This window comes from Papio anubis, chromosome 3, assembly GCF_008728515.1.
Source record: "Papio anubis isolate 15944 chromosome 3, Panubis1.0, whole genome shotgun sequence".
In the NCBI taxonomy this organism is placed as follows: domain Eukaryota; kingdom Metazoa; phylum Chordata; class Mammalia; order Primates; family Cercopithecidae; genus Papio; species Papio anubis.
The window spans coordinates 231,678-256,624 of record NC_044978.1 but is presented as its reverse complement, the minus strand read 5'-3'; the positions used below and the strand labels follow the sequence as shown (position 1 = coordinate 256,624).

Genomic DNA, 24,947 nt, shown 5'->3' with positions numbered 1-24,947 from the left:
TTCTCAGGCCTTCAGACAGGCTGGGGCGATACCACCAGCTCCACAAGGTCTCCAGGCTTCAGCTTGCCGACTACAGCAGGACTTCTTAGCCTCTATGGTTGTGGGAGCCAGTTCCCTACAATTAATCACACACACACACTTCTGTTTCTTTGGAGAATCCTGATTAGTATACTGTTATTCCTTAGTTTGTAATTATTACTCTCATTTTTACAGTAACCACAATGTTCCCGTATTCCGCAGCCATTGTACAACTGCAGGCTGCACTCGAAATTCTCGAAAGCTTAACTCGATATAACTCACAATAAAACCCAGGTAAAAGAACAGAAGGTGTCTTGCACAAATCCCTCTGCAGAAACGATTCCAACATCTGCTATGTTGATGGTTGCTCAACAAAAGTAATTATCATAATTTCATATTCAACAAACATAAAAAAAGACTCTGTGAGAATTTTTACAATTATTAACTTTTTTAATTCTTAAAATATGATCGGCCGAGTGGGGTGGCTCACGCTTGTAATCCCAGCACTTTGGGAGGCCGAGGCGGGCAGATCACGAGGTCAGGAGATGGAGACCATCCTGGCTAACACAGTGAAACCCCGTCTCTACTAAAACTACAACAAATTAGCCAGGCATGGTGGCGGCCCCTGTAGTCCCAGGTACTCGGGAGACTGAGGCAGGAGAATGGTGGGAACCCAGGAGGCAGAGCTTGCAGTGAGCCGAGATCGCGCCACTACACTCCAGCCTGGGTGGCAGAGTGAGACTCTGTCTCAAAAAAAAAAAAAAAAAAAATTCTCATGAAAAAAGCATTATTATGCCCATTAAAGCATGAGGAATAAAGAGGTTAAATAACTTGCTTGAGTTCATACATTTAGTATAGACAAAAGAACATAGGATTTGTAATTAAATTCTTGCTTTTCTACTGTTATAAGTTACCCAAACTCTCTAAGATTGAATCTTTCATCCATGAAGTGGGAATAATACTGGCTACGGCAAGCAGTCACGGTGAGAATTCATGCTACTATATATGCTCAAAGCCCAACACAGCGCCTGATGCTTTTTTAGAAACTTAACACATTTTGTTTCTATTTTCCTTTTTCTCTCTCGCCTAAGCTCTTTTTGTCTGCCTTGTGAAAGACAATGAATTACATGGATGTCTCTGAAATAAGAATTAACATATTTTTTCAAACTCTACTTTTTTCAAAGCTGATAATTTATTCAAGGTCGCTTGTTTTGCGAGCCTGGTATTTGTTTTCTAAAGTGAAACGTGAACATCTTTAGGAGCATATTCTTTCTAGTTTTTTGTAGACCCCACTCTTCCCCGCCATCCACATCTAGTCTGATTCATACATTCACGTTACCTTGTTGTCTCTGCAAGGTTTGGAATTTCAGCCCCTGCAGTGCATCCTCTGATTCCACCACTTCAATGACTTCAGAACTTTTTGGTTTGGGCACAACGAGCTAATTTTATTTTAAAACTTTGGAGAATGACACAAAAAAGAGTTACTATTTTTAATAGTTCAGGAATTCATATGTTTTCATGGTCAAATCAAAGTTTTCTCTGCTTCACCAACAAATGTTGTCACATCGGCTACATTCAAAAGCTAGAGCTCAGCAGTAATTCATAACTGTCAATATACTTATCAACTCTAAAACAATCAGGAGGCAGATTTTAAATTTACAACAAGGTACCTCATTTTCAAAGTATTATAAAATCTGTTCTCTAAGTCATGTGTAGTGTCTTTTTTTTGCTTTCTTTTCTCTGGAGTGCCTTCAAAATAACCATTGTAATTTGAGACGTGGACCATATAAAATGGACCAAATGATAAGATAATGGACAAAAGCATTTCCAAAGTGAGACCAGCTGTCGACCTTGTCTTCGGAAGGGAGGTTCTGGCAAACTTCCACTGGCCCCCAGCCTAGTTTTGTTTCAAAGTGATTAGCAAACTTTCCAGTCAATCAATCCTGTCCCAAATTAAGTTGCTGGTAAGAAAAAAGGAACAGCCTGATTTGCATTACAAAGCTCTCAGGCATCTAAGAGGCAAGATGTGACTATCCTGCCGCTCCTTCATGCAAGTCAAAGGAAAAGGCTTCTCTTCTCTCCAAGTCAAGAGGAAGAGACAAGTAAGCCCAGAGCTCTTTAACCTACTGAGGAGGAGACTAAAACTGAGCATTCAGATGCTTCTATATTTGTGGGCAGATGTAAGCAAATAGTTTTCACATAAGCTGCATTTCTATTTTCATAAATACGTTCACTATCAAATTTTCACCTAGTTCTAATAGAGTTCCGGTGTTCTGAGCATGACAGTCTTTACCTATTACCCTTCTAAAAGCTAAGGTGACGTCAATTAAATTAAGGGTGACTGATAATTCTTTTATTACTATACCTGTATTCATATTTATACACTTTTCATTAATGCTCCTGGAGTCAGTTAAGCATATTAACTTAAGCTTTTATATTTTATAATGTTTCAAGAATTATGATGTGAGCTAGAACGTTTTCCAATCCACAGGACAACAATACTGAAATAAAACTCTCCTCCTTCTCCAGTTTTCTGGAGATTCTATGAAAATTGAATTTTATTCCAAGTTACTGCTGGGAAGTATATTATTACCAGAGTAACAGACAAAATTGTAACCTTAGAGCATACAGCAAAGTTTGTATTCAAGAGCAGCCTAAGAAACCATCTCGGCCGATGCTGCGGTTTTGGAGTTCAGGACATTGTGGCTCAGAGACAATAATGGATCTGCCTAACATCACAACACAAACTAGTACCAGTTCTTGAATGAAAATGTAGGTCTTCTGAATCCTAGCCAAATGCTTTTTATTATAAGAATGAAAATTTTGTGTCCTTGGAAGGCCTAAGGTATTTTCCCAGAGTAACTTCGAAGAGTCTGGTTCCTAAAGAATAATTTAGTAACATAGAAATAAGATTTTTAAAAATATGTCTAAAATTGACTGTGTGACCCTGGATATAAAGTATAAAAGCAGAAGACAGATGTGATGTGAGGCTGGCAACAAGTCGTGCCATGCTCTGTGTACCCACACTAGAGGACAACATACTCTCCACCTTACATACTTTATGGCAGTATGAGTAGCATGCTAAGCAGTCAAATCCTATGCTGCTGGCACCATTTCAAGACTAGCTGTGTCGGGGTGTTCATAAGCCTGGGAGCTCATTAAGCCACAGAGCTCTTAGATGTAGAAGTAGAAGAGGTAGAAAAAAAAAAGGAATCACACTCCTTATTACTGTAAACCAAAGAAAAAATATTTTCATTTTCAGCATTCTGTTGGGTAGGAATAAACTTTTCTTATCCCAGCTTAGATTTTGTGCTGGTGCCTGTGAATTAAACTGAAAAAACCACAGCAACAAAAATTAACAAAAGGCAAAGCATACACATGTAATTGATGTCTTAATTTTACATGTGTGGTGGCTATACATAAGATAAGTGAAAAACTCAAAGCACTGGTTAGACTTAGGGGCTTATATGTTTGTAATTCTGGAATAGCTCCTACTGACCTTGAAGCTGGCCCAATACTCCCATAGCGTGTTCTTTTGTATAAATATAGACATTGACTCTTCTGCTGTTAAAGCTTGAAACTTGTGTTTGTTTTATCTGAGTTCTTGTCTCACGAAAGGACCTACAGGCCTCTTCGGGGTGGGGGGTACGTATTAAAGAACTAAAACTTACCGGATCAGGCCACCAGATGCCTCCTTGTTCCTCCCTAATTCATGTTTCCTACACACTGTTACATTTCTTGCTTGTTGTATAAAACCCTATTTTTAGTCAGTCAGGGAGATGGATTTGAGGCTCAGCTCCCATCTCCTCAGCTGCAGCACCCGATGAAAGCCTTCTTCCTTGGCAACCCTCATCATCTTGGCTTTCTGTGCAGTGAGCAGCAGGACTTAGACCAAACCCATAGTGTTTTGGTGACAGCCTCACCAAAATAGGATGGGCACACACGCAAGCCTTTAAAGACACAAAGTTAAGCAGATGGTATGGATCATTCAGTATAGAGGAAACAGCATAGCAAATGTATAGAGATGGAAAATTACTAGATATGTTCCAGGAACAACATGCAAATTCCACTGCCAGTTTTGGCTCTGAGGTCAAACGGATCTGATCTGAATGTTTGCATTCCTCCAAAATTCATACATTTAAACCTAATTCCCAATGTAATAATATGAAGAGGTGGGGTCTTCAGGAGGTGACTAGGTCATGAGGGTGGAGCCTTCATGAATGGGTTTAGTGCCCTTATAAAAAGGCCCGAGAGAGCTTTTGCTTCCTTCTTCTGCCATATGAGGACACACAGAAGACTCCATCTATGACGAATGGGCCCTCAGCAGGCACCGAGTCTGCTGCTGCCTTGAGCTTGGACTTTGGGCCTCCAGAACTACTAGCAATGCATTTCTGTTGTTTTATAAATTACCCAGTCGAAGGGACACTGCAGCAGAAACGGACTAAGAGACATCTTTCAGGGAATTACCTCTGTTTGTCTGTTTCTGTTTTGTAAAATTGGAAGAAGAATAGAACTTACAGTTTTGTGGCATAAGATGAAAAGAAATAAATGGATATGAAGTTCTCAGCACAGTGCCTAGCAAACAATACGATCAGCAAATGTTAATAATAATTATTATTAGTTGCTGCAGTAGAGTTTATGTAGAAAACCAGAAGGATGTAGGCTAGTAAATGTTCAGGTCCTATCAGAAAACCATCCATTGTAATGTGTGATATCAAATCTACTGTATCTCAAGTATATGTTCAAAAAACGCTCAGAAGTCAAGCTGTTTCAAGAAAGTCAGTAACGCCTATCATTGGCTGATCATCATGGCCCTTCAACCAGCTCTCTCCTCATTTGGAAATTTGCTATCTGTGAGAAGAGAAGGAGTCTCCTTAATGGGAAAACATGCTTTGGATTTGCACTTGGGGATAAGCACTGAATACTAGTGAATTTTGCTTTGTGGCAATTAAATTGAAAGGTCAAAACTAGCCGGGCGTGGTGGCGGGCGCCTGTAGTCCCAGCTACTCGGAGGCTGAGGCGGGAGAATGGCATGAACCCGGGAGGTGGAGCTTGCAGTGAGCCGAGATTACGCCACTGCACTCCAGCCTGGGGGACAGAGCGAGACTCCGTCTCAAAAAAAAAAAAAAAAAAAATATGCTAGTCTGGATTCATTTCTGACTTGGCAGATAACTATCAAAATTGCAACTATTACTAAAGCACTTGATGAACATATGCAACAAAGACAGAGAACTGCTCTGAATGTCTCCTAAATCAAATATGTCTCTTGTGTATCTTACAAGTAAAAATGTTATTTTGAGCATTTCTTTAATGTGGAAAATTTTGTTAAGAAACAAGAGATGCCCACTGGTTCGAGTTGCAGTTATATCCACTTTCATTGGCTATTATGGCTACTGATAATTCTTGGCAAGAGTGTTTAACTCATATGATGTAATATTCAGCTTTTTAGTAAAGTTATTCTTTATATGTCTTATCCCAACTCCCAGCATACACGCTCTTCAGAGGCCATGTTTTGTGTTTGTCTCCATGCCAAAAGTAGTCATAATGGAATTCAATGCACATAGACAAATGTTGGTTGAATAAATCACACCTATAACCAAGAAGATCAAACATGCTTCCTAGCCTATAGGGTATTTTGCATGTAATATTAGATGAGAGACTGTGGAGTATCTGACACATTGATATAACCTCCAGTTGCCAGATGCCGAGTAAAATCCATGCACGAAAAGAGTGTTTCAAGAGATTCTTTTTTTTTTGAGACAGAGTTTTGCTCTGGTCGTCCAGGCTGGAGTGCAGTGGTGCAATCTCGACTCACTGCAACCTCCGCCTCCCAGGTTCAAGCAATTCTCCTGCCTCAGCCTCCTGAGTAGCTGGGATTACAGGTATGTGCCATCATGCCCGGCTAATTTTTTGTATTTTTAGTGGAGACGGGGTTTCACCATGTTGGCCAGGCTGGTCTTGAACTCCTGACCTCGTGATCCATCCATCTCGGCCTCCCAAAGTGCTGGGATTATAGGCGTGAGCCACCACGCCCTGCAAGAGATTCTTTCATAAACAGAAGTTGCACAAAATGACCACAGGTCACTCAAAACTCTAAATAGCTATGATATTCTACCAATGCTATATTCACAAACGTGTTTTAACCATTCTCACCAGATTCTATTTTACTCACTTTTGAAAGGTCACCTATTTTTTTAAAGTGAGCTAATTACTGTAGTGAGCAAAACAGTCTTGAATGATTGCAGGTGGCAATGCTATCCTATTAACCGTCTAAAAGCTAAGGTGACACCAATTAAATTAAGGGCAACTGATAATTCTCTTTTATTACTACACCTGTATTCATATTTATATACTTTTCATTAATGCTTCTGGAGTCAGTTAAGAGATAAATGGGAACTAAACTCAGCTCATTAATAAAATTTAAAAGTTGGTTTCCAGACTCTGTATGCTAATTACTCTCTGCCACCACGAAGGCATTTTAAAGCAGCACAGATGAGCACATAAGCAAGGAAAACAGACTGTCCACAAACAAACCTTGAAAAAGAAAAAAAAGGCAAGACAAACAAGATCAACAATCCGGCAGTCTTGCCAATTCTTCACTGTTCCAGTGGTACTTTCAACTTAATAATTAATGTGGGCTGCTGCAGTTCTCAGGTGACTCGCTGGTAGAAATGTCTCATTGTCTGGTAACCAAAGGGAACAGCATTTTATTGCCAGTAACCTGGTTAAGAATTTTGAAAATAAGAGACACAGCAGGTAATGAGCTTTTCGCATGAGCCCTCTGCACTCTATAACCATTCAAGCTTTCCAAGCAGAAAGACATGACCTTTTGAGTCCTTGTGCCTTCTGTGCTAGTAGACATAAGGATGAAGCCAACAGAATCCTCCTAAGTGGCTCCAAGCACAACTGAGGTAACCACGATGGAAACCACTAATCCGACTCATTTTACTTACTCTGAACCCAGGAGCACTAACAAGTTTCCTCTACTTAAATGTTTCTTTTGTGTGTATGTGTCTGTGTTTGTCTGTCATTTGAAGGTATGACCAGGTGCTACCTTGCAGCTTTTTCCTGGTAAACTCTTGGTCATTTTCAACATTTTCCTGACATTCCAGCTGAATGGTGATCATTACTTCAATTTTTAATATAATAATTTAGAGCATTCTGTGATTCCAGTTTTCAAAAGGTACAACACACATAAGTACTTCCCTGAAGATACTGATAACTAGTGAAAAGACTATACTGATAATTCTCTACTAAACAGTAAAACAAAAGCTAAAATGTAATCGATGCTTTCTCATTCTGTATAGAAAGTGGTTTTTCATAGCGTTATTGACTGCATTTCATCTGTTTTGCTGATAATGAACCTTGTTTGCTTTTTTAAAAAAAAAAAAAAAAAAAAACACCTTTCTTTTAAAAAAAAGAACTCACTTATTTCCTTGACATCAACATACTCTATATAACTTCCAAATAATGCCACCTCTGGGGAACAGTTTTTGATATCCTCTCAAGCACTTTTTTTTTTCTTTTGAGATGCAGTCTCACTCTGTCGCCCAGGCTGGAGTGCAGTGGTGCAATCTCGGCTCACTGCAACCTCTGCCTCCTGGGTTCAAGTGATTCTCCTGCCTCAGCCTCCTGAGTAGCTGGGATTACAGGCATGTGTCACCATACCCGGCTAATTTTTTTTGTATTTTTAGTAGAGATGGGGTTTCACCGTATTAGCCAGGATGGTCTCCATCTCCTGACCTAGTGATCCACCTGCCTCAGCCTCCCAAAGGGCTGGGATTACAGGCGTGAGACACCGCGCCCAGCCAGTAATTTTTTTTCCTCTGTGTGTTACTTGCTATTTTCCACTTTTGTGTTCTCTTTTGTACATTTGTATTCTACTTTATATCAGTCCATGGTTGTGGCACATATTAAAGATGTTTGTAAATTCTTGTCAAGTAAAATGAATAAATGGTCTGATGCCAGTTGTTCTTAAAATTGCGTTCCCTCTCAATCTCAGAGGGTCGTAATATTCTTCACACTTTTTACCGACTGAATGCGGGAAAATCCCAGGTCATCCACGAAGCCTGTGATTTTGCTGTTTCCACCGTCCAATGTGTCCCAGCTGTCATTCAAGAGTGGACATAATGCTCTGCTCCCAGACCCCATCGAAGTGTCCACTCTGGGCACCCATGACACTAGCCAGCACTGACTACAGGGCTCTAAACTAAAGGAGAGAACTGTTGGGTGGTTAAGCCTGCAATTAGACCCTCCAGGGTGTCTACTACCACTGATGCAAGCAGGGGAAAATACATGGTAGACACTCAGAGTTTGGCTACTCTTTTGCCAAACGCTGGGGACTCCTATTGAAGCATCATATATGAGACATATGAAGAGTAGAAAATGTAGGAAACATTGACAAACATGTATGAAGTCACTTTAATATAAGCTTCAGAAAAGTCTAGGAGCTGTATTAGAGATGCGTGAGTCGAGTACAATGAGGGGACACCTCAGGGCCATGGTGTGACCAGAGTTGAATAAACAGCATTGCTCACTGCTCTTCCTGAAAATAATATTAAAAACAGCAAGAATCTATTTTAAAAGATAATTCCATTTGAAGCCAAACTAGGACTAATTAGAAATGGACCATAGACTCAAAAGTACATACAGAGACTCCAAACAGCCGAAATCAAGCAAGTCACACAAGACAAAATGAAGAAAAGCACAGTGGTGGCTTAAAGGCACAGTGGTGGCTGATTTCAGAAAGGGTGGAAGGCCAGGGACTCTGAAATTTAAAAGTTGTATTCTTAGTTCGTAATAATGGATTCAGAAGCCTCTATGGACCGAGGTCATCGAAGCCCTTTTTGGCCCAGTTTCACTCAGAGAAGGCGATGCTCTATGCACTACAAAGAGCCCCACCGCTCAGCCGTATTTGCAGAAGCCATCTAATTCTGTGGTGGGAAAGGAGAAGACTGCTGGGTTGTTAAGCTTGCCAGACAACTTTGCCTCCTCCTTTCTTCTTCATAGAAACTCTCCACCAATTGTTGGTTCAAAACATTTCAATTAATTCAGTAATTAATAATTATCGATTTATGTAAAGACACTATAAGAAAAAAACTGTGGGAAAAAAGCAAACATCAATGGAGAAAGATCGCACAACAAAAATCAATGCCAAAATCAAGATGAAAATGTTACCCAAATATTTTGCCATGAAATGAAAACTCAATGGAGCTATCAGATCAAAAGCGGAAGACCATGAAGCAGAAATATAAGGACTCAGAGAAAGCAGTGGTGAAACATTAGGAAAAAAATGTGCTGACAAAACCCAGCAAACATGAAGAAAAACCAAAATATTCATAGAAATGAAGGTGAACCTAGAAGTACAGAAATTAAAAGAGACTTTAGAAAACACAGTAAGGAACATAGAAAATAAAAATAAAATGTGAAAGTAAATAAAGTAAAATTAAAGGGAAAATCTAAAAAGTATTAGAGGGAAAACAATGGCTCTAGACGATAAGTAGAGACCATCTAAAATATATTTAAAAAGGAAGGTATGGAAAGAAAAAAAAAAGACAGCACTGAAACAGCATGAATCCCTTTAAGAACTGATTCAAGAAAACTTTTCCAGAATAAAAATTAGGTTCCACAGAAAAGGAAACACTAAGAACATCCTAGAAAGTTTTAAAGAAACATTAAAGAAAATATCCTTTAATCGAGCCACTTAAAAAAGAATGTAATTGGCTAGTCTTTTTTTTTTCCTAGCAAAATTTAATGCCAAGATGCAGTGGCCCAATACTTACAAGATATTCAAAAAGCGAAATAAGAAACAAAGGTTTTCTACCTAGTCAGGCTATATGTCAAATGTATACTTCAGGCAGTTTTAAATACATACAAACTCAGGGAATATTTTCCTACTTGGGTAAAACCCCAGAGAACAAACTTTAGCCAACAAAGAGATAACTAAGGAAACTATGATGGACTATTACAATTGTGAATTGCATTGACTAAAACTAAAATAAACACAGGAACCAGGGTAATAAAATGAATATAAATGCCATATGCCCTGGAAACTAACAAAAAGTGGAAGAGGAAGGAGGAAAGAATGGAGGACACAGGGTAGATCAAGCCTGCCGCATACGATGTTTGTACAGTTTTCAACTCTGAGGGGTCTTGTTCGCTGAGACCCTGACCTCACCAGCAGCTCCAGAGCTGAGAGACACGATGTGCACACACAGGTGGGGGACTGAGGAGGAGGACTTGGTCACCTCAGCGGTAACAGCCAGGACTCAAAGTGGATCATTTAAAGCAGTAAATCGCATGTTAGAAATAGAAGCGTATGTAACAGCAAAATGACAAATACTAAATAGCATGCCAGGGATACTGTTATTGACTGAATTCTAGTGGTGAGAAGCCTGGAAGGGAGTAGAAAGAGAAAACACCTAGTTTTAACACTGCAGAAAATAGAGAAGTAATCAGTCCTGGGTAAATGAAGAAATTATAAAAATACTGTATAAAGCTGACATTTAAAAAATTACCACTGAGCAAGTCCCCAAAGGAAGCTACTAGAAAAACATTTTTCACAAGCAAATAAATCAGATCACATAGTAAACAACTTTATAAAATGTATAAACACATAAGATGTTATCATATATGCATGAAACACCAAGCATAACTGTTATATCAATAAATATAAATGTAAATATGATATACACATCTATAATTAACCATTACTGAAGGACTGAAGAAAGAATTTGATCAGATTTCCAGAGGAGGGGAGCTTGGGATACTCTTTTCCCCGCAGTGAAACAATGGTTTAACTGTGCATTATATAACACATTTAAAGTCTCTGGAAATTGACCTTAGGCACACAGCAAATTAATAAGCATTTATTCAAGAAAATCTCCTAGATGTTGCTAGAACAGTGGAAGTCTCTGTCCTTTGAGCCAGAGCTAGCTCCTATTCCCTCCTCCAGCTCCACGTCACAGGAGATCTTCTCCATGTCACAAGACCAAGAACACGGAACTCCTTTTCAGCTTCACTCCCAGCCAAAGACATAGGATTACACCCCAGGAAAAGGTGATTGCCAGCAGACCCCATCCCCAGACCCCACCCCTCTAAGTAAAGGAAAGTAGGACGCCATCTCACATCAAGGGGACAAGATGAGATGTTTCAACAATGTTGATGTTTAGACAACTAGGAAGATACGCGAAAAAATAAAGTTAGATTCATTTCCCACGTCACGTACCAAAATGAATTCCAAATAAGACAAAAGCTTTAATGTAAATAAAAATAAAACCACACAAAAACATAAAATAACATTAAAGAATTTCTTTAAAACCTGGAAGGGCAACCTTTTTATTTCTGAAAATCCAGAATCCATCAAGTATTAACATTTTATCACATACAAATTAAAAATTTCTACATGGCAAAAAATAAGGTATCTGAATCTAAAGACATATAACAAATTGGAAGGCAGACATTTGTAATCATATCACAGATAACGAATGAATCTCTCTGTATAGGAAGTTTTAGATGTGAAGAAGGAAAAGATTAACAACAGAAAAGGATTCAAAGATAAACAGTTCTCAGAAAAATTCAAATAATTTTTTTGATAGATGTCAACGTCAGTTATAAAATGAGAAAGGCATTTAAATTACCAGGAAATACCATTTTTCACCTTTAGATTGGCAAGAACTGAAAGCTTTATAATATATCCCATCAGTAAGGCTGTGGAGTGTAAGCTTTTACCACCTCTACTGAGGGCAATTAGTATCTATCAAAGTTACGAATACCTGTAATATTTGACACAGCACTCCCACTTCGGGGGTTATACAACATACTTGAACATGTGTAAAATAATGTATGCATAAGTGCATTCATCAAAACTATTAACTATTAACAAAAAATTCAAAATAATTTTATTCTTCAATCTTGGACTAGTTAAGTAAATTATTGTCTAAGTTCAATGGAATGCTACGTCTTCATTTTAAAAATACATAAAGTCTACATATTGACTCATACGAAATATTATTTAGAGAAAAAGGTTTAAAACAGCGTGTTTAATAAACTGTCCTTGCTATAAAAAGAGAAAACATAAAGTTATACATTTATTTTTGCTTGCATATGCCAACAGAAACCGTAGAAGAATGCAAAAGAAACTAGTAACATCAGTAGCCTAAGGATGTGGCCATGGGAACTGACATGGAGAAAATTATGAGATTAGGAGGAAGACTTTTCAATGTATACTTTTAAATTTTTTAGATATTTAGCCATGTGCATTGATTTCCTACTTAAAAAAAACCCCAAATTTTAAAATAAAAGATACAACATAAAAGTAAAGATAATATAGATCAAATCATCCCTTCTCCCTGGCCCAGTCACCACTCCTTCCTCTACAGAAATACGCACCTACAGAGAATTTTTGAAATCCTCTAGAGAAATACACACCTACAGAGAAGTTTTACAAAAATAAAAATAAAAAAGCAAGAGGCAAAGCAGGGTTTATTACTAGCTGAGATGCCTTTTCCGCCCTAACCCCCACAGGCTGAACTACGTGGAGAAATTGTCCAGCCTTGCACAGACACCGAAATGGGCTCCTCCTCTTGAAAGCAATTCTGAACCTCAGTGTTACACTGGCCCAGAACACAAACACGGGAAGCAGGGAGAGAAGAGGAATAACAATGTCTCCAAAGACGGGGGTTAACCTCGGCCTTCCCAAGCTAGAGAAGAAGTTGAGCACCAGGCTGCCACAGCTAGTAGGGCGCAGGCCCTGGCCCGTGAAACTCCCCGTTTCTCCCAAGAAATGTCTGAAGGGAGGTCAATGTCTGCTCAGTGATCTTGCCCTTGCACTCAGAATAAGAAGCTTCTGATTTTTACCCTTTCGAGGCCCCATCTGTAAACAATGTAAACCAATCAGGTATCACAAAACCTGAACACCATGCCTTACTTTGGGGAAAAGAATTTTATTGCTCTTGATCTACACTCAGCTCTTGCAGAGAAGTGGGAGCGTGGCAGACACAAAGGGGTTAGAGGAAGAGCCCTGTGCTTACCAGGGAGGCTACTGTGGGGTTTCGGAGGCCAAGTTCAGGAGTTCATCCAGCACAGAAGGCAGCGGTTTAATGCCTCTTATCAATATATATTTACACATATAACCTACATGCATTGAATCTATAATGTGCATACATTTCTTGTACTTGAAAATAATATTAAACCAAGGAGAAATATAATTATAGATAATATAATACACACATTACAGCATACATTCTAGATGAAGCATTTTTGCATGCTAGGGTAGACACAAAACCTGTTTGCTATGAGGCCCTGGCAGTCTGTGCATCTATCCAGTCATTTGCAGACTGTTAAATAATACTTTTGCAGTAAAACTAGAAGGCAATAAAGCTGTATCCATGTGTTTTCTAACCTATTTGACCAATGCTGCCATAAGAGCTTCGGAGACTGAATATTTGTGTGGCTCTCAATTTACATAAATTAGAAGTTTAAACGTAGGATAATGGTAATAATTTATGTCATCTAACAACTATCTAAAGTCTTTGGAATATAAGATCTCTGGATAGCCAAAACTTCTAATTAATTGAGGATTACAACTTTAATTAACAATAATTTTTAAAAATAATTTAAATATTTTGGGTGAAAATCTTTTTAAACAATTTTCAAAGCCTAAAAGCTTTGAATTTGGTTGATAATTTATAAGTCAACACTATGAATACTGGGTTACATATAATAGATATAATCTATGTCATATACACGTATACACAATAGATATGACGAGGTCTGTTAAAGTATGTGGGGTTATTTTCATTGGTCTATTTTTCCACTTACTTTGTGAGTTTTTCTCTCCCTTTCCTTACTGTCAGTGTCCTCATGTAGCAGCTTTTCTCCTTATTTCTAATGTTCTCATTTTACACCTAATACAGGCTTTGAAATTACATATTGAAGCTTCTTTAAGTAGTATGTAACCTAAGATTAGGCCTTGAAATAAGGGCGAAGGAGATCACTTTCAAGCCACGTGTGTGAGATTTGAATGCCGGCCCTAGAGACGCTGCTTTGGCTGTATGCAGGTTTGTTTGTTGCTTCCTGCTTTAGGCTACCTCTAAAGAAGAGTTTTTTCTGATAAGATTTTGGGTTAGATTCAACATAACCTTAGAAGAAATGGCTACCCTATTTTATTTATGCTTTGCTTTTTTTACAAAAAAGAAATTTTATTAAAATTTATATAAAATCACATGATAAAATATTTTTTAAAAAAAGAAAAGAAAAAAGTGAGGTCTTTGAAATGTAAAACAAAAGGCAAGAGCAGACAGAGCCAGGTATAAGACTCATCACACAACTCAAGCCAACAACCCTCCACCCTTGCCAGAGACAAGGAACAAAGTTGGTTTTACGCTTTGTAGTCCATCCAAAAAGCTAACAAAACACGTATCATTACTTAGTGTAAATAAAAGAATTGCTTCAGTAAAGCACAAGTTTTTCAGATAATGAGTGCAGAAAACAATTACTTCTTAGTTACTCCTCAAGAAATCACTGTGAAATGTAAAAATAACGTCCTCAGCAATGACTTTACAAGAAACCCAAAGATGAGTTTTAATAGCATAATTCAATGAAAAATAATTGTACAGGAAAAGAAAACATTACAGCTCTCCAGAAACACAAAATTGCGCATTCCAAAGCACAACCACTGATGGTCTGTGGCTGCTCCTGGTGGCCCAATGGCAATATCGGTGACAGTGTTGGATGCACACAGGTGGTCATCTCTCAGTAAAGTGTGAGTCACTCAGCACCTCAAGTCACTGAAGGGCGCCTGACAGACCCTAGGCCCTCCTAGCCCCACATCTCAGTCTTGGGTCCTCAATACGTCCGCTAAGTCTTGATTTAAGCAGATGAAAACACAGTATTCCAAATATGATTACTCACCATAGGACTGAGAACAAAGGAAATAGAGACAAATTAATAAAAAGACACAAAATAACTAGTAAAGGCATTATTGTCAGTGGTTGGTGGTTAATGAGTGAGTGACCTGGATGAGGACTAATGATTGCTAAAGGCCTGCTCCAGTACACAGAGCCGGGAAAGTGGAAGACAATTCAACACAAAAACAGCACTACCCTTTCTTGCCTGTGACAGCAAGCCAAAATGGCAACACCAACTCTTTAACTTTACTTTCCATATAAGCAAGCAGCATTAGCATTTCTCTAGAGGAAAGGATAAAAAATAGTTCATAACGAGGTAAGATTTGGAATTAAAAACATAAACTGGTGTGGTTCGACAAAGCCAGATTATTCAGTGCAAACAATACATCAATTGTCAGCTGAGTGAAAAGATAACCCAATCTCCAATGCCCAGGGGCCTGGAATTACACACTGCAAGGTATTGTGTATCGATTTCCTATGTGTCAGAGAAAGGAACAGTTTAGCCTTGACACCAAGAGGTCTGCACACACAAATACCTAAAAGTAACCTAAAAGTCTATTCATGTCCTCAGCCCACTTTTGATGGGATTGTTTGTTTGTTTCTTGCTAATTTGTTTGAGTTCATTGTAGATTCTGGATATTAGTCCTTTATCAGATGTATAGATTGTAAAGATTTTCTCCCACTCTATGGGTTGTCTGATTACTCTGCTAACTATTCCTTCTGTCGTGCAAAAGTTCTTTAGTTTAATTAGGTCCCAGCTATTTATCTTTGTTTTTATTGCATTTGTTTTTGGGTTCTTGTTCATGAAATCCTTGCCTAAGCCAATGTCTAGAAGGGTTTTTCTGATGTTTTCTTTTAGAATTTTTATAGTTTCTTGTCTTAGATTTAAGTCCTTCATCCATCTTGAGTACCACTTGTTCCTCAATAACCTATGGAAATAAAAACTTAAAAAAATACAAAAATACAAAATAAAAGTAACTTAGCATTCAATTGCAGTATGTCTGAACTTCTTGGAAAGATGAATGCCTTTCAATTATTAAAATTAATTTTTAATTATATATCTGAAAAGTATTATTAATAAAGATTCCTTGAACTTAGCAGTTATAGTTCCAGAGAAAGACTGCCAGGTGTACACCTCTTAGAATGTAAGCCACTAAGATGCAGAGACTGTATCTGTGCAAATCACTTTGTTCAATATCAAAAGCATATCAGCAAGAAGTGAAATATTTACAAATACTTTTTTGATGAAAACGACAAGGAATCAGGACCCTCGATTAGAAGAGATGGATATCTAAGTCGAACCAGCTATCTTAGAAAAGAACTTGGGAGCACCCCTTACCAAATGTTGGGAGAACAGAAGCACAGCTGGGCCTCGAGCTAGCGCCAGCATCTGAAAAGGGGCCAGGACTCTCTGTCTCTAAGTCTCTCATTCCCACTTTCTTGGTGTCTTGGCTTCATCTCCAAACCAAAATCCTTTTCTTTCCTAGAGCAGGAAATAAAACTCCGCTAGTTCTCTGCTAGCATCAAGCTAAGCTGAGGTGTAAAAACTCTCTTCTTTTACTTAGTTCTGTGCACGGACAGAATCATCTGCCTACTCGCGACCAATCTGGTATTGGGGGTGTGGCATTCTGATCACCCAGGTTGGGTCAAGTGCCTACCCTCAACATGGGAGGCAGAGATTTATGAGTTGGGTGAGGAAAGAGAAGTAGTTCCAGCAAAGGAAAGGAAAATGCACTGAACTACAGAAATGGGGAGAAGCAATGAATATTAAAAGAAATAGACTTACGTTAGGAGAAAATGGCAAAACTAGAGTAGATTCCCATATATCTCAGCAGGGTACTAGAGAGCCCCACGTGTTAATACACAAGAATACATTCTATGGAAGATGTTATTATTATCTGTATGAAACTGGATGCCCACTGGAATTTGTACATGAATGCACAATGCAGTCACTCACTACCACAAATTCTGCAGTAGAGCTTCCCACATGTGGGGCAATTCCAGGGATCCGCACATCCCTATAATGGATCCAGAGTGTAATGGATATGGATAAGCCGTGCCCTGGGAAAACTGCCTTTAAGATCATGGTATCTGCCCTGCCAGGGAAGTATGAAACTGGATATTTCTAAGGCACATTGAAACAAACCTCCTTTTTAGCAACAAGTTACGGGTATTTTGAAAATCCCTGACTGCAAAATGAATAGAAATAGCAGATAAAATACAGTAAACATGGACTTAAATGCATAGTTGTGCTTCCAGGAGAATAAGAGAAATACCCAGGGGAAAATGGCAAAGCAGAAAACCTGAATGGTCAATTAATACAAAAACCACGAGTGCTCTGGAAACATTTCCCAATCTCAAGAATCTAGAGACTTGAATCTGAAGTCTGTGTAGGGTAGCAGAAGACAAGGCTTTAGGTCACTGCAAGGTAGAGACCTCTGCATAAATTCAGAACTCATTAATCAGGAATTAAAAGCTTCTAACAAAAGTAAAGAGATAAAAAAAGAGCTTGTTCATTTCATGTTCATTGCAGCATTATTCACAATAGCCAAGAGGTAAAAGCAACCTAAATATCTGTCAACAGATGAATGGATTTTAAAAAGTGGTATATACACAATAAACTACTATTCAACCTTATAAAAGAAGAAAGTCCTGTCATATGTCATAACATAGACAAACTTTGGTGATATTATACTAAGTGAAATAAACCACTCACAAAAATACAAACACAGTGCTGCATGATCCTTCTTATATGATGAGGTTTTTAAAGTAGTCAAACTCTTAGAGACGTAAAATGATAGGTGCCAGGGACTCGCGGAGCGGGAAAAGAGGAGTTGTTCAATGGGTAGAGAGTTTTATAGGTGAATCCTAAACTCTAATCCTACTTAAACTGGTATAGAGGATAGAAACAAAGATAAGACTGTAGATTTATGAACAATAGAAAGTGCAAATCAAGCATTCTATACCTAGCCAAACTGTCATTCCTATATGGAGACGAAAAGAGAAAAAGAGTCTCAAACATGCAGGAATGTAGGACAATCATTTGTACAACTTTACTGAAAAAACATTCTCCAAATTAAAATAAATGTGGCTGGGCACAGTGTCTCATACCTGTAATCCCAGCACTTTGGGAGGCAGAGGTGGGCGGATCGCTTCAGGCCAAGAGTTCAAGACTAGCCTGGGCAACATGGTGAAATCCCATCTGTAGTAAAAACTCAAAAATTAGTCAGGCCATGGTGGCGGGCACCTGTAATCCCAGCTGAGGCAGGAGAATCACTTGAACCTGGAGACAGAGGCTGCAGTGAGTGTACCACTGCACTCCAGCCTGAGTGACAGAGGGAGACTGTCTCCAAGAAAAACGAAGCAAACAGACAAATACATTTTACACTAGCAAAGATCACATTACTTGTGATTATAGTGCTCATCATTTACTGGGTATATAATCTCTACCAGTAGTTTCACTAGATACTTTATAAATGTCATTTCTGTCTATCCTTTAACAGGTCTCTAAATTAGATGTTCTATCCACTTTATGGATATGAGAAATCTAAGAGAATTGACTAACCCACTCTTAGATTTCTCATCTATGAAGTCGATAAAATAGCTCATTTAGAGACTTTGTAATTTGCAAAATATCATATCGCTGGGATTGTAAATTGATCCTAGTACTTTTTGATTTTTTGACTTAAAGTCATGCTGAAGTGTGCTGGGTTGACAAGCATTCTAAAATTCAGCACAAGGCATCAGCAAAGTGGCATCTTTTCCTACTGGGGTAAAGGAGCCAGACCACCAAAATAATCAGTTCTTTAAACCTTTGTGATGACTCACATCCTTGAAACTTTATGAACTCTTAACATGATATCGTGTACACTGGAAAAATACAATGTACATTTTTAATAAAAATGGAGTGGGTTTTAGGAGATCTGTAGCAGTCACAGCTGACATCCAAACTGTTCTATTTCACGCGTGGAGGCTTCCATCTTCCACCACCACGACCTCCACCTTCCCGCTCTTCACTCCTTACTTTACTGATCAGTTACCATTTTTCTCTCTTCCAATTCGATTTAAAGTGACAGGACGGGACAGAATGACGTAGAAATCACAGGGTTTGTGCGACCTGGAAAATGGGGTCCATGCAAACCTCTGGACCACGTTTTCTCAGGGGTAGACTTGATGCTCAGATGCTGATGTTCTGTGCTGGACCTGTTTGGGTTTCTCCTCCTCATTTCTCAGGGGTAGACTTGATGCTCAGATGCTGATGTTCTGCGCTGGGCCTTTTGGGTTCCTCCTCCTCATTCGCTCTTGCTCCTAAGCATCACCTGCTCTGACTTGTAATCGTTGTTCTAACATCCCCTAACACAAAGGAGTTAACTGAAGCTCTGAGAGGCCTGGAGGTCAGTCGTGGACCTTCACATTATTTGACTTTAAACAAATCTTAAAGATTCAACCCTGTCACATGGCACCTGTGTGCATGGAGAGGCATTCACCTCACACCAGTACAAAAGCAGCAGCAGCAGCGTTTGCCAGAAATCATGGGATTCCTCTCCTTCCCGCGGGTTCCGGGTCTGAATTGCCAGGCCTGCTTTGTCAGGAGTGATATATGTAAGAGTCATGGCTGGGTGGGGCTGGATTGTGCTATGGCACGTAAGGGATGAAAGTGAGAGATATTTCTTAATTACAAATGTATGTTCTTTATTCTTCTAAGTTTGGATTCACACCCCTCAATTCCATTTTTTTTTGCACAAAATCTCACTGTATCATTAATGGATTGTCCAGTGCATTGACAATATCATAATCTATCAACTCTAACCTGATTAAGCATGCACTTGTCATTTTAAAAAATGAGAAAACTGGCATACATGCTTCAGCCAAGAATTTGCCACACCTGCATTGTGTACGCAGCTGGTTTAATTATAGACATAATGTGCTTAGCATAGTATGTACAAAGCTGCATCACATCTGAACATCTCATTGGATGTATTTCCTGAGACCTGTTTGCTACTGTTCTTTCCTTTGTGACTGTCCTTACCTTTATGACTGTCCTTACAGAATATTTTTATTAATTAGTAATTTACCTAATTACTATTTTATCTACTTTTATTAATAGTAATATATCTAATTACTATTAGAGAATTAATTATACTTCAGCGCCTAGCTGAAACTGCAATCTTATTCCATCACATCTGGAAATGGGTGCACGCTCATAGCTCCTTTGCAATCTTATTCTGTCACATCTGGAAAGGGGTGCACGCTCATAGCTCTTTTTGAAGATAATTAGGCCTCACAGAAGGAGTCATGATCTACATTTCCTTGAACATCCAGAAAGCAGAAATGACGATACTGTGACTGACGGTGTCTGTGTTCTGAGGAGACTGTTTTGGTAAAATCAGTTTCTTAGCACCAAGATCTTAGGTGACCGGTGGCACAGAACACCACTTGCATCACTGAATACAAACTGACTTGGGGTCTATAGGGTGATGGCAGTTGAGGGTTGACAGCAGTGCTGTAGGAACAAGACTTGAATCACAGAGAGAGCATCTACATGGAGCAGTGTGGTGATATATTTCCAAGCACACAATTTCTACAGCAGGTCATCCGCAATTCTCACACAGCTAACCCTGCCCTAAAGTGAATATTCAGTAAAAGCAATCGTATCTTTATTCCAAACCATCTGAATTCACTGATTTTTATAAATATGTTATTTTGTTCTATCAAATGAATTCCACTCCTGGATTCCTTAAAACAAGTCCTGCACTACTTTGTAGGTAAAATGATCAATTTGCATAATTACTTCATTTCAAGTTATTAAACTGCTAAGGCAGCAAAATTCTTTAAGCTACTTTTTGCTAAACTCTAATCATTAAGTGAAACAATATTTTTCCCTCAAAAAAAGGTACCAGTTTCCTGGAAATATTCTTCATGGCTTTATTTCCTCTGCTAATTGATCCTGGTCATTTAATTCAATAACTTTTATAAACTTAAAATTATAAGAATTTAATTGACTTTTGCTTAGCTTCCAATTATGTCTAATTTGTTTCTATTCAGTCTCATTAAATCCAGTTATGGTTGGACTAATAGTAATTACTCCCAATAGTTAATGTACTTTAAAATAAGGACTCTGTCTTCCATTATTTTCAAGTAATTTTTCATCAGGGTTAGGTAGGGCTTCCTAATCATACAAATATGAGTAAGTTTGCATTTGGTGTGTCGGCAGCCCCATGAAACTTAGCAAAGCTAGGAGTCCCTAGACACAGAGCAGCCGCTGCAGAGGTGGCCTCCCCGTCGCATCGTTAATATCAGTTGTAATTGGCAGGCAATCACTTAGTTTCACATTTCATTACCCGAGTTATACAAATGCGTGAAAAAAACACAGTTTTAATAAAAGGGAGTAAAGGAGAATATGAGTAATATTCACAAACACCATTTGGAAGAGGTAGTATTTTCTCAGAAATGGTGCATTCCTGGAGCAAGGTCATTCTGTGTTTGGTTTGTTAAATATCTATTTCCATTCTGACAAACCACTGGAAAAGCCCAGCCTCACAAGGACTCTCCATGTGGGCGACCACACAAAGGGACACCCATAACACAAAATCAAAACAAGAGTGGTCCGGGCTTCACATTAAAGACTCATTACCAAGTTTTCTTTTTTTTTTATTTTTATTTTTTATTTATTTTTTTTTTTGAGACGGAGTCTCGCGCTGTGTCACCCAGGCTGGAGTGCAGTGGCGCGATCTCGGCTCACTGCAAGCTCCGCCTCCCAGGTTCACGCCATTCTCCTGCCTCAGCCTCCGAGTAGCTGGGACTACAGGCGCCCGCCACCACGCCCGTGTATGTTAGTAGAGACGGGGTTTCACCATGTTAGCCAGGATGGTCTCGATCTCCTGACCTCATGATCCACCCGCCTCGGCCTCCCAAAGTGCTGGGATTACAGGCTTGAGCCACCGCGCCCGGCCACCAAGTTTTCTTAGAAGAGATAAAGACCACAAAGTTACTTTTATGTGATGAAAACCAGAGAGAAAGAGTAAATGGAACAATAAGTGTTAGGAAACAACAGTGAAAAACAAGCTGTGGAAAAAAATGAATGGAATTATGTTTTGCTTGGTATTGATTTCCCATACTGATATCAGAAAATACGGGAAAGAACAAAGTACATTTTTTTTTGAGGCAAATAGAACATAAAACAAATGAGTGTTAAAGATTATTTTGCCGTGCTAACCAAAATATCTGTGCCGTGTTTCTTCCCTTTAAAAATGCGATTTTGTACAATTACATTTATATAAATTATTGAAATAAAATTGTAAAGAGGAGAACACACTTGGGGTTGCCAAGGGGAAGCGGTGGAGGAAAACGTGTCAGCGTGTCTGCAAAGATTGCAGGTTGGAGCCTGGTGGTGAGGCCACAGTTCTGTATCTTGACTATCGAGGTGGTAGTTACAGAGATCTACCCGAGATAAAAACGCACAGAACACACACGCACACACACACATACACAAATGAATGTGTACAAAACTGCTGTGATCTGAGTAACCTTTTTGAATTGTACCTATGTCAGTTTCCAGGTTTTGATACTGCTCTGTAGCTATGTAAGATGTCACCACTGGGAGAATTAGTGAAGAGTACCTAAGACATCCCTGTACCTTTTGCAACTTCCTATGAATCTATAATTATTTCAAAAGAAACTTGAAAGTCAAGTATAGCAGAACTAAATCCATCATTTCAAAGAGGAAAAAACTGAAGATTAATGAAATTATTGAAGAACATCAAATAATCAATAGTCCATATGAGAGCCGTATTCTGTCCACTTGCCGATTGGCTGTCATTTAGCCTTTTCCTGATGTGCCCTGGAGGACTTGAGCTCCCCTTGGATTGCCAAGGCCTGTAATGTTTAGTTGTTACTAACTTTGTACTGGACCCAAAAAAATGAAAAGTGATCGAATAATCATTTATAATAACAACTAGTACTTTTACTTATAAAGAGACAATAGTGGTAATGGATTTAAATATTTGGGGTAAAGAATAGGATTCAGGTAAGACAATACTGGCAAAATATAAAACAGAAAAAATAAGGAATCAGAAACATAAGTAGTTCAGTATTGTGAAAAAAATTCTGGATCTGAGAAGCAAAAGAACAGAGATTGCATTGCGTTTCTGCTCCAGACCTGCTGAATCACCTTAGGCAATGCATGCCCTTTCCCTGAATCTGTTTTCTTTTCTACAAACTAAAGTGAACTAGGTCATCTCCAAGGTCCCCCAAATATTCACACTTTTCGACTCTACATGTACTTCAGTTGAATTCCTAATTTCAGTCTGGATAATACGTGTGTGCTGCACCACAGGTGGTATGTGTAAACACTCACATTGGTCCTAAAAAATAATTAAATCTAGCATTTGGCAGCTGGAAGCCATTGCAATCTTTTAGGTATTCCTAAAGTTTATTTTATCAGTGTACCAAGATAAAATGCTAATAACATGGTAGATATAAAGTCTGTTAGCAACTATCAGTGCTGTGTTATCTCAGAAGACCTTGTAAGGATGATAAGAAATGGATCAAGTAAAACAGCCTGAATTGACCCCCAAGAGCCACTAAAATGATTAACTATTCCATTCATGAAAATTCACTATGGTCAAACTATCTAAACTTGCAGTTCCCGAGCTGACGTTATTCCAGTTCTTCATGGGACTATTAACTGCACCTTCATGTGGCTAAACATCATGAAGAACAGCAGCCTTAACAATGTATTGCCATTTCTTTATATATCTGTTTACACTTGTGATCATAACAATGTTAACTTTAATACTCTCACAAAAAAAATTTGAAAAAAATACCCCTTTTACAACATGAAGCTGAAGATCTAGGATTGCATCAACGATCAAAAGCTAAAAGGTAGTACCAGTAATCTCTGTTAGTGCTGCAAAAAGACATCAAGTTCAGTGTCAACTTAATAAAAAAAGATAGTTCTTAACCAGCAACTGAACTTTAAAGTTATCATGTTGCTTGCAACTGAAATATGAGCCTATTCACAAACACAGACGATATTCACATGAACATCCCTGCTAAACTCTACCTGACCTCACCGTGAGAGTAAACCGGGAGGAGGGTAGAGATGATAGCTCTCCATATATAATGCTTGAATCTCCAGGAGGCAACAGAACAGGATCATTGCCCCACCATGGCTCCTTCCCATCTGTTTTGATCATCCAGGCAGACCTATAGTGAAGCAAAATGAAAGCACTAACAGTTTCCTGGGCTGTATTTTTCTTAGTACCATACAGAGGAACACCTAGTCACACTGCCACTGACTGCATTCCCAACCCTGGATTTTGCATTCTCACGCCATGGGTTACAAAAGGCAAACAGCAATGTATATCCATCACTACCAGCGGATATAATTTTGCATTCTCATGCTGTGGGTTACAAAAGGCAAACGGCAATGTATATCCATCACTACCAGCGGATATAATTTTGCATTCTCATGCTGTGGGTTACAAAAGGCAAACGGCAATGTATATCCATCACTATCATCAGATATAATGCACGAAAGACACTTGCTACGGATGGCTGATCATAACAATAACATGATCTGGGGCCATCAGAAGCCCTACTTGACTCTCATTTTCTCACATTTTTGCAGGCTGCTGGCTGACCTCCACCCCACTTCAGGAACAACAGGGTAGACTACAGCTGGGCCGATCCATAAACTCACCAGTAGCCCAGGAGATGGCCTGACGTGGAAAGTTCTGCACAAGCAGGAGCAGAACGAGCCGATAACTCCCTCTGCATGGTTTGTACTCTGTATGTTATTTTCACAGAGCAATACAAGCTTCTGCTGTACTGCACACACACATTACTAACTTTCTTTGCTGTCATGATGCTTAAGTATTTCAACTGCATTTTTAAGTAATATATCTTTCAAAACTTAGCTTAAAAATTGCGTGATCTCCAGTTGTAGCTTCAATAGTCTGTTGAAAAGTTTGTCTAAGACAGTAGGCTTTAAACATTCAAATAACTCCTTGGTCCACT

At 38.8% G+C, this 24,947-nt stretch overlaps 1 pseudogene; it reads right to left on the bottom strand.

Moving 5' to 3' along the window:
• Window positions 1–16,856: 16,856 nt before the first annotated feature.
• On the bottom strand, window positions 16,857–17,038 carry LOC116274322 (annotated as a pseudogene).
• Between the last annotated feature and the right edge of the window lie 7,909 nt (window positions 17,039–24,947).